This window comes from Acyrthosiphon pisum, unplaced genomic scaffold (assembly GCF_005508785.2).
Source record: "Acyrthosiphon pisum isolate AL4f unplaced genomic scaffold, pea_aphid_22Mar2018_4r6ur Scaffold_21253;HRSCAF=23430, whole genome shotgun sequence".
NCBI lineage: Eukaryota > Metazoa > Arthropoda > Insecta > Hemiptera > Aphididae > Acyrthosiphon > Acyrthosiphon pisum.
The window spans coordinates 18,250-29,596 of record NW_021770700.1 but is presented as its reverse complement, the minus strand read 5'-3'; the positions used below and the strand labels follow the sequence as shown (position 1 = coordinate 29,596).

General features: G+C 26.0%; 1 pseudogene; it reads right to left on the bottom strand.

Annotated features, from left to right (window-relative positions):
- Window positions 1-2,475: 2,475 nt before the first annotated feature.
- On the bottom strand, window positions 2,476-9,022 carry LOC103308885 (annotated as a pseudogene).
- Window positions 9,023-11,347: the final 2,325 nt, after the last annotated feature.

The following is an 11,347-nucleotide window of genomic DNA, read 5'->3' as shown; positions in this document are numbered from 1 at the left end:
GCAATATAAAAGTGAAGTGAAAGGAAGTGAATTCTGAATATTTTATATAAATACAATTGATTACTGACCAGAGGCATCTTGATCATGCATTTTGTGGTTCATCGAACCACCAAAAGTATTGGGATGGGTGTTATTTTAATAGGTAGGTTGTAGCTTGTAGGTACTTGGTCTTGGTAAGCAGTGTCCGGTATAGCCGTATTGGTTATATAAAAATGGTTAATTTGATGATCACTTCATTATAAGCAACAATTGCATACATTAACAATCAACTTATGAAGTTATAAACATGCTATATGACAAAAATATAGTCAGTGACTATTAGTCACATAAAGTATGAGACAATGTGACATTATTTTTTTATTAAAAAATCGTAACTACCTATAATTGTGTACTAGAATTATATTATAATAATATCGTTTTTACTGAACTACTCTCTGATGTGAAATTGGCTGAAATGTAGTCACTTATACTGACTTCAACAACTGATGTTTCAAAGCTCAATCAATTATTTACTTTTGTTTATAAGTCTATTGCAGACCAATTTGAGGTTTTTTTTAATTTGAAAAATTCGGCTTTTTCCTAAAACGAATTTCGTTATAGAAATTGGGAAATATTTTTAAATTTAAAAAAAATCTCAAATTTGTTGACAATTTAAAAAAAAATTGTTTATCAACTCATTATGAACTATGCTTTTTGGTGATAGGAAAAAACCTCGGATAAAATCTTGTTGCCAAAAATTAAAGAAAATGTTATTGATGTTATTGAACAAGTATAGTTAGATACTGAAGATGTGTACGGCGTGTATCCAAATTTATATAAATTTCTATCAAAATTATCTTTCACTAGACCTGTTTATTGCGCAACCTGCAAATGTTCAAAATCTGCTTCAATGCTTTTCAGAGAACCACAATGACACGAGTACAATTTTCAAATTTATTAATATTGAATATCGAAAGAGATGTAACTATCAGTCTTGACACAAAATCTATTATTCATACATTTTCAGTAATAGAAAATTAGTAGGTATTGATTTTATATGTACATTATGTATTTGAGTATAAGTTGAATTAAAAATGTGTTGAGGTATATAATTATTTATAATTTTAATTATAATTTTTTTTAATTTACTACCTTATTTTATATGAATTTATTTGTGTATTGTTATTTGTTAGTACCCAACCGGTATATTAGTTAGGAGGTGCGCCTGATCAGTTGCACCTATGTACAGCGCTAGATAACTAATTTTGTTTTATAGATATCTAGGTTTGTTAATGTCGACTCGTTTACTTGGTTATTTATAATTGGGTATTTAATTTATCATATCATATTATCATCACAATGTTATAAAGCATGTTTTAAAATAAATAATAATTGTCAAAAAATTTATAAAAATTAAATACATTTTTGTACCCAATTTGATTTTTTGGTAGGTGGGTGGTTGGTATCAACTATTGTTGAACCACCAACTGAAAAATTTCGAACCGCCTCTGACTAGTAGAAACAGAATTATGTTGAACAAGTAAAAAATATATTTCCAATTATCAATAAATAAACATTTAAATTACCTTTACCGTTGAAGGAAATATACATTTTTGTTCTTTAGCATAATTATTAAACATTTCAAGAAGAATAGGCAACACATTCTATAGAGCTAAATTTTTAGAACATGTTTCCAGTAAGCTGGGCAATTTCTCAAGAAATACTGGTCTATGAAAGTCAAATAATTTATGATAATGACTTAATAATGACGTCATGGTTTCTTCTAAATCATTTCCAAAATATCCTTGTTCTAGTAATGAAGAATTTACAATGTCATATAATGGGCAGATCATAGGATCTACAACTACCAACTTTGGATATATTATCAAAATCTCTTTAGGAATCTGTGTAATCAAAATTAAACAATATTAATTGTTTTTAATGTTGATACATTTTAAGTAAAATATTAGAATATACCTTTTTTGGAACTTTTAAGGCTGATTGATTACTTTATGTGCCATTGAATACTTCCCATATTAGTACACCAAACCCAAAATGTCATTTGAACTATAAATAAATATCAGTTGTTTATAATAACATATTAATAACACAACAGCAAAGTATATGAATAATGTAGAGTTGCCAGACTTATTAGCTAGGTACCTATTACTATCATAAATAAAGTAAAAAGTTATTGGGTTTTTGTTTTATGTGATTAAAAAATTGTTATGTTTGTTAAATTTAAATGGTATAATATGTTATTAATTTAGATATATATTTTATTAAAACTTTAAATTATAACTCATTATATTTTAGAAAATCAATGTTGAAATTAACTATTACCAAATTAAGTTTGTTTTTACCTATAACTGTAGTGTTCGGTAAGTTGGAATCACTTGTTATAAAATTAAAAGTTAATTAAGATTACTTGTTTGTTAAAATACAAATGTAATAGCGTTATATTATTTTTATAAATCAAAGGTAATAATTGAATAGTTACAACAACATTGCTTTCAACATTTTTAAATATCTAAAAATAACATCCAATTTAAAACAATTATTTAGTAACTATTGTTCTTTATTTAATATTCATTTTACATATACCGGGTGATTCTTTTATCATTCAACACTCATTATTTCAAAAAGTGTACATTTTTTTGAAAATATTTTTTATCCTTATAATTTTTTAAGTTTTTTACTTTTTTGAATGACAATATTGGGTTTTAATTTTATATTCCAAAGCAGAATATTTTTCTTAGTATTTTGATACATGAAAATTGAATTTGGGGCGAGTAGTTTATGACAAAGTAAATATTCAAAGTTTAGGTGAGCAGAGAAGTGGACAAACATTTCGCGGGGTAACCCTGTACCACTCCACTCCACTAGTTTTTAAACTAATGGAGCTAAACGTGATATTCATAGTGTAAGTTTGTATGTTACGCACTTGTAAATGGAGACAACAAATACTTAAATGGCGTCCACTTAATACTGAAATTCAATTTTTACAACAAAAGTAAAACGTACATAAACAAATAAAATGTGTAACATTTGAGAATCATTATCACATTTTTTATTTTTTTTGTGTAGTTATAAGATTTAAATTAAATTATTAACTATGATTCTGTTATATGCTACTATTAATTATAACCAAGTTATTATTATTATTTATTTTTATTTGAATGAATTGTAACAGTATATAAAAAATATCATTGTACAACAGACAGTCAACCTGTGGCAAGGTGGTAAATTGTACATGGCGCGGTGGCAGAACCATAACAAATCAGAACAAATATATATATATATTACTTAAACCCATAGAGTTATCATGAATAAATGGACTATAGAAAGAGAGATTCGTATACCAACATTGTTAGAAAGAGATAGCATACAACTTCAGATTGTCATTAAAGAATAAATTACATATTACGGAGTAAAAAACAATGTAAAACATTATAACATTGTTTTTAAAAATTCAAAGTTTGCTTATCATTCCATTATATCTAATTGTATCTGTTATGATTTCCTTAAGCTATACCCTAACTCTTTCATATACATGTATAATATATTTAATCTCTTTCTAATAATGTTAGTCTCACGATGGGCCACAGGCAGGTGTGTGGGAGGCACGGTCTATTTATTAATATGTCTATGCTTAAATCAGAGTTTTAAATATTTGAATTGAATCTGTAGTGAATTAATAATCATCTTATATAAGTTACAACCACGGCTGTGAATTTAATACACTAAAAAACTGCATTAAAAATTTCAAAAAAATACAATATATAATACCAAACATTATTGTATAAAATTAACTTAAAATAGTTTTTATTTTAATTTATTATTTATATTAATTTTATAGGATATTATACATTATGTAAATTACATTTTACATGTATAAAATTTGTTTATTTAATAAAAAAAAATAATAAAAATATTGATTCATTTTAAATTTTGTATAATGTTATTCACTTGAAACATTTTTATGTATTTATTTTATTAAAATTAAAAAAGGAAAATATGACATAAAAATAAACGTTTTATAAATGGATTCGTAATTACATAATTCAAATTATGTACTTACAGACCTACATTTCACAATCACCAACAAAAAAAATGCTCTTTCCTACAAATTCACGGCCTTGGTTATAACATATTTTCACGTTTATAGATATTTTATGAAATATAATGCAATCGTCAAGATAGCATTTGAGTCGATCAATAAGTATAATAGTATAACATACTAAACACAAATAAAATATTATGAAAAATGTATAATGAACTAATAATATTAATTAATAACCTATTCACAAGTCCAATGGCTGTTACCATATCCACAAATGCTGAATCTTCATTTTTTCCTGGTTTGAATGGTGAAACAAACCAATTAAACCTGTCAGCATAGATTTCTTTTTCCATGTCAATATCTTTTAAAGTGCAATGCCTTAATAACATCTAGAAAAAAATAATTTTTAATTTTACAAATTATGGTTTGGTAAGATAATATAGTTTACTTATATAAAAATGTCAAGGCTGGTAATTAACAACGTTGTAAGTTAAAGGTTAAGTTATTTTTAATTTATCAGTTTGCTGTTTTAATTAACTTAACTTATTTGTATCTACTTAACTTAAAATCATCATATATTATTTTTAATATTCCCAATTAATTTAATTTTTAATTTTCATATTATCCGGAAAAATAATATTTATATAAGTTATAAATTCAAAGAATATAAATAAAAACTAATATGTAATATTAATTTGGAACTAAATAATAATAATACAGTAGAATCCGCTTAAAGGGGACACCTGCTTAATGGGGACATTAATGACAGTCCCGAATGAATGTATTATATGTAAAATTCTTCGGTTAATCGGGACAGTCGGGATAATGGGGACAAATGGGTCACCGCCCGATGTGTCCCAATTGAGCGTATTCGACTGTATATGGATAACAGTGTGACATTAGCCGCCCGTATAAAGACATTAATAGAGAATCCATGAATCCATGGTTCATAATATCTACTCATTAGTTAGGTATTAGTTAAGTATTAGTTATTATTTATTATGTATTAATATTTAATACAATTATTGTACGATTATCATGACCAGGGCTTGGAATTTGTAGCACTAAAAATGTTACTTTTTAGTTCTTAAATATGCACTTAAAAACTCCAAAATATGCGCTATAAATAGCACAAAAAATCAAAAAATATGCATTTAAATTGAAAAAATTAAATTTATTTTAAAAAGTTAAATGTAATTATAAAATTTTATAAAATTGTTGGGCTCATAGACATCAGGGACTGTCTGGACTAGTTGAATTATAAACCATTAACAAAATATATATTAAATTACTTAAATATGTTTGTAAAAGTGTACTTATAAGATCTATTTATTTCCTATTTCCTAACCAAATTAATCATTATTTTCAACATAATGTGATAATTTCCTAAATTTTGTATAATATGTAGGTATATATTATGTTTATTAAGAAAATATGCCTAAAAATAGCACTATAAATCCTAAATTAGCAAAATAGCAATAAAAACAGTAAATATGCAAAAAATAGCAAAATAAAATTTTGTGTATGACATCAGAGAAGTGTGATACATATTTGTGTCTTACTTTGGATGTTGTAGGACGAACCAAGAAAAATATGCATTTGCTACAACTTCCGAGCCCTGATCATGACCATTTCCATTTACCAATATGTGTATTATATTTTGTATTATAATCTTATTTCAAAAATATCCACCTGTCTATACTAGAGTTGGTGTATATTGTACATTTATACATTCAAATTTCATACAGTTTACGCTGTTATTAAAATTTAATGGATATTTTGAATAACCTAGTTGTAAAATACAAACCTTATATATATTTAACATCAGGGGTGTGCTCAAAAAATTTATGCGGCGGAAGGAGCTAGTCTTTTACCTAACGACCATTTTTTTTTTGTTTTTTAGTCAAAATCAAATTCAATTATTTATAGATTTAAAAATTATATTTCTAATATAGAAACTATTATACCTAATAATATACAATATACATTTAAAAATTAAAGAACAAAATCTAGTTTTCTTGATTTTTTGCTCAATTCATTTAAAACTTCTTCTGCTGTTAGTGGAATTTTTTTATGAACAGCTAACATAGCTAAGCCATTAAGTCGAGTCTAAAACCAAAAAAATGTTAAAAAAATTGATATACATTTTTATTTAAATATCCAGAAAATACCTCAGTCATTGTGCTTTGTAGATAATATTTCAATCTTTTGAGACAAGATAAAGTTCTCTCGGGGGTGGATGTTGAAACAGGTAAGGTGCATAGTATTTTCAATAGAAAATGTATATTGTGAAATATTTCTTTATCACACTGTCTCAACACTTCTAAACATTTTTTTGGATATTTTACATGCTTATTAAGTTTGGTATACCATATATGTAGTTCAGCTTTAAGCTTTTAACTGTGAGCTTATCAGTATCGAGTTAAAATTCAACAAGTTCATCAAAGTTTTCTTAATAAGTTCCAGAAAAAATACTTAGCTTAATTTAATTAAGTTAAAAATTATCATTATCTTGCCTAGCCTTGAAAACTATTATTTAAAATCAATTATTACCTGGTAAATATCCTTATACAGTTGACAACAAGATAAAATCTTTGAAGTAGCATGTTCGTCAAACATTAAAACATAGTAAGCATCTAATGTTTTTGCCTTACTTTTAGACCTTACATATGATTTTTATAAAAGTGCTAAATTATAATTAATTACTAAATTACATCTGGGTAAATTAATTCCTGTTTCTAATTCTTTAACTCCAATAAGTACATTACATTTTCTTTGCCGAAACCTGAAATAATAATTATTATATTGAATCATTAATTACAATACAATCGGATACAATTTATTGAAAATAATTTTTATTTAATATTTATTCAATGATACCTTTTTAAAATATTTTCTTGAGTTTTCCGTTCAATTTCAAATTCTTTCGGTTCAGTAATTGGGTCTGCATTATTATCTACCATGTATTGAGGTTCGATCCAACCAAAATCTTATTCATTACTGTTTTTCAAATCCTAATTAAAATAAAAATGATAAATAGTTACTTAATTCTAAATATATTTTATTGATAAAATGTGAATGCTTACTAAAAATAAATGATACAAAACAGAAGCTGTTATTTTGCTGTTAACGAGAATTATTGCACAAACATTTTCTTCACACGGATCTCTTGATTGTCTTTGCTTTCTATGAATTTTATTAAAATATCTCCTAGTTAATTTACTACTACGTCTTGCTGATTTATATTTGATGGTTTTATCTTTAATTCCTTCTTGATCTTTGCATACTTCAGCAAAGTTATTATTGGAATTAAAAGATTTTGGTTTAAATTGTTTTAGAGTATTAATGATTCGTAATACACGTGGAGAACTAAATTTAAGCACTTTATCAATATTACTATAATTATAAAAAATATTATCAAACGTAGCTCTTATTTGAATCAATAATGTAGAAACTATGCACAACAAAGCATAGTGTCTTTCATACGGAGTTTTAACTTTTATTTTTTCTATCCTATACAGGAGCGTCAAGGCAACTTTATCTGCGCAATATGGGCCCATAGTTTTCAAAACCTCCGAAAATTCAGATATCATTTGTAAGGGTTCATTTTTAGGACAGGGTATTTTTTTTTAATTCTTCACGCAATTCTTCATCGTCTCCATATATATTTTCAGGGTTATAGTTATGGTCATTTAATAAATCTGTTAAACTCTGTACCATAGATTTTATCCCAATATTAGGGAAATCTTCTGTTTGGACAGCACATTCAATGAGAACTTCTTTAGGTTTACAGCAGTTACGTAATAAATAAACAATATCACTGGTAGTCTCGATAGACGAAAACAATTTGTGTGATATAAATTTAAATTGATTTTCAATGAATAATGGATGAACAATACCTAAAATTCTACATTGGCTATTTGACTTGATAAAATTACAAATCTGAAAAAAAAATTGTAACTGTATTATTCTACTATAAAGTAAAACCTCTATTTAAAGACATATCTTTATAGCCTAGGCCTGCCTATAGGACAACAGGGGTTAAATTGTATATACTCACAACTAAGACTTTTTTTTAACAATAAAAATAATATGCAAACATGAATAAGTTTTTTTTTAAACTTTTAAAAATAATATTAAATACTTTTATTATATTTTTCAATTCATTATTCTTTTATGCATTTTAAGTTTAACAAAATACAAAATTGCATGGTTAAATAAATTTGTAGCTATGCCTGATACTAAATATAATATGTAAGCACCCATGTGCCATATTAATAAAATTCCGTTAATATTTTATTATTTTTCTTTACTATGGTGTCCATTTTATTGGTTTTCTACTGTATTTAAAAGAATTTATCTAATTTATAAAAAATTTAAATACCTTAAAATAAGTACTATTTTCCACGATTATTTTCTGGCAGTTATTGAAATAAGCTTAGCTGGTCAAAGTGTAAGCAATTTTTTTCAAATATTTCTAAGCATAAGTTTTCAGTAGTAACAATTACCTGGAAGGAAAACCAAAATCAGAATATTAAATAATATTTTTTTTTTTTTTTTTTGGAAAAGAGAGTAGTTGTAATACTTAATACAAACATCATAATTGATAAAATCCGAATGATCGACTGATTTGATCTCTAACGGTTTTAAATCGGTCAAATGCCTGAATAAAACATGTATTGATCAACTTCTGCTTCTTCCAAAACAAGTAAAGTCCATTTTATTTTTTCAGATTTCCTATAGAAAATGAATACATTTATCACTTGATTGTTGTTAGTATACATTTTTAATTTTGATGACTAACCTGTGCATTTTGAAAGCAAGTTCTTGAATTAGTTTCAAAATAACAAATACCTTATTTGTTATAACTTATAATGAAATAATTACATTTTTGTTTTTAGCTGAACTCAGAATTTCAACTTGGTATTCTTGAGGAGTGAATGTTTTAGTATTGACATAATCATCAAATGTTAACGCCATTGAATTCAATTGGAAATTAATCCTGATAGTTATAACTTCCTAATTAAATAAAGAAGATCAAATTTTAAATTTACATGAATAATATATATGCATAATATCTAGTTTATTTATCATCCTCCCATGCATGCTCAATCTTGAATAAAGCAATTATTATTAGTACATCTATATGACTATATGAACACACATATCTAGTTTTACTTTTAATAATATATATCATAGATCTCAAGGATTGATTTATATTTACATTACTAATTAATAGACAGAAAATCTTAGAATTCTGTACAAGCATTGTATTAAATATCAAGAATAACCTGTAATATTTTCAAGCCTTAATATTGGAGGGTTTATTATATATTCCATAGATTAATCAATGAAATATTGAGTAAATATCAAATTTATATTTAAGGGCCATTCTTGCAATATACGGATATGTGTCGGTTAACGCTAACAGATTTTATTACTGGCACAATTTCACCGGATAATATTATACGTTAACATTAACTGGACATTGTAAGAATGATAATAATATTAAACATACTATAATAAGTTACTCAAAGTAAATGAACGAATAATATTTTTAATAAATTAATTTTGTTTTATTAAAATGTTTTACATAAATTGTATGCACAATGAAATTTGAAATTCGCAAAAAGATAAATTTTAAATACAAATTCAAATAAGTCAATAACTTTTATTCAGTCAAAATTAAAAATTAGCAGCATAATAACATCTTGCCCCCAAATGTTTTAATTAGGTGCCTATTCATCAGCACATACAGTTTATCATAAATATATTCAAAATATAGCATATAACATGTTCTTTCTAAAGTATAAATTAGTAATTTTACTTACGTATTTCGGAAATCTTTAGTCTTACGTGCCAAACATTTTTCCAAAACACGGTTTGCGACAAGAAAAATTGATTTAATATTTAATTCTTATCAAAATAACCTTGTTATTGAGCAAGGTATATTGATAAGGTGTCGTCACCCTATACGTATACACATTTGATTGAAAATATTACCACAGTTTTATAGTCATTAGAGCGTGCTTCCTGTCCTATGAAGGCCTGTGTATTCATACTGTTAAATGCAAAATGTCTTAAAAATTAAGAATTAAAATGCTATTTTTTTTTAAATTGAAATGAGTATTTACAAAAACATTGAATAATAAACATTTTTTTTTAATCGAGTTGGCATTTTAAATTGAAGCCTGTAATTATACATTACATTTGCATTTTAATCATTTGCAATATTTTTTATGAAGTAGTCATCAATTATAAAATATGATGTATAATTAAGTCACTTCTTTGGATATTTGCATCCTTCTTAAAATCTTTAAATTGAATTTAAACTATTATGGTTCTGCTCTTAACTTTAACTGTAGTCTGGTAGAGTGGAGTATTATTTTCTAGTGCTCATAAAAACTCTAAAAACATGTTTAAAATATTTTGTATATTTTAAAATATGATTAGGTATATTATTCAATATTTATGTTATAATATTATTCATTAATAGTTATCTTATAAGCTTTAAACTAATTTTGAAAAATTATTCATTTAATTAAGTTTTTTTGGTGTTTCCTTGTTTTTAGCAACTTGCTAATTTTTTTCTTTTGCAAGTGAATATCATTCTTGTTTTGACATAATGCGTTATGATATATTTGGTTAATATTTAACTGTGTATTGAGCAACCAACCTTTGTCAAAAATTGTGTTTATATATTTCTTCAATAACTACAAATTATGTTAGAAAAATGTATAGGTATGAAGTTTTTAAATTCAAATGCAACACTACAAACATGATCTTTTACTGGGACAGATAGGTAGTTATATATCCTATCCTTATATCCTCCTATACTATAAAATGATAATTCATGGAAAAAAGCTATAGTGAATCCATGGAAGATCTCGTGGTAGACAAAATTAAACACCGCTACTCCGCCACAGTCCGCCCGACCCCTTCCGTCGATTCCCTATAGCGCGACCAATCGCGTACCTTCGCCGTGGCGGCGGCGGTCGGTTTTAAAACGTTTTTCGAAAAAAGTTATGCTTTTAACGCCGTTTTTCGCCTTTTCTCACTTTTTTTACTCCGTAGTTCGTTTGTTTTCAATGCCACCGATGTGTGGTTTGGTTCGGTCCACAGCCTTCGTAATAGCCTTTTGCTTTTTTCGTTTCACCGTTAGTGCTTTATTCGCTAAGTTTAAGTTTATTTATTTTGAAACCCATGGATATGCGGTTTGTACGCAAATTTGATTCATACCAAATAGTAGTAGTAATTTGGCGGTTCTGAGGCACTTTTTACGGGGAGATGAAAAAAGTTCAAGCG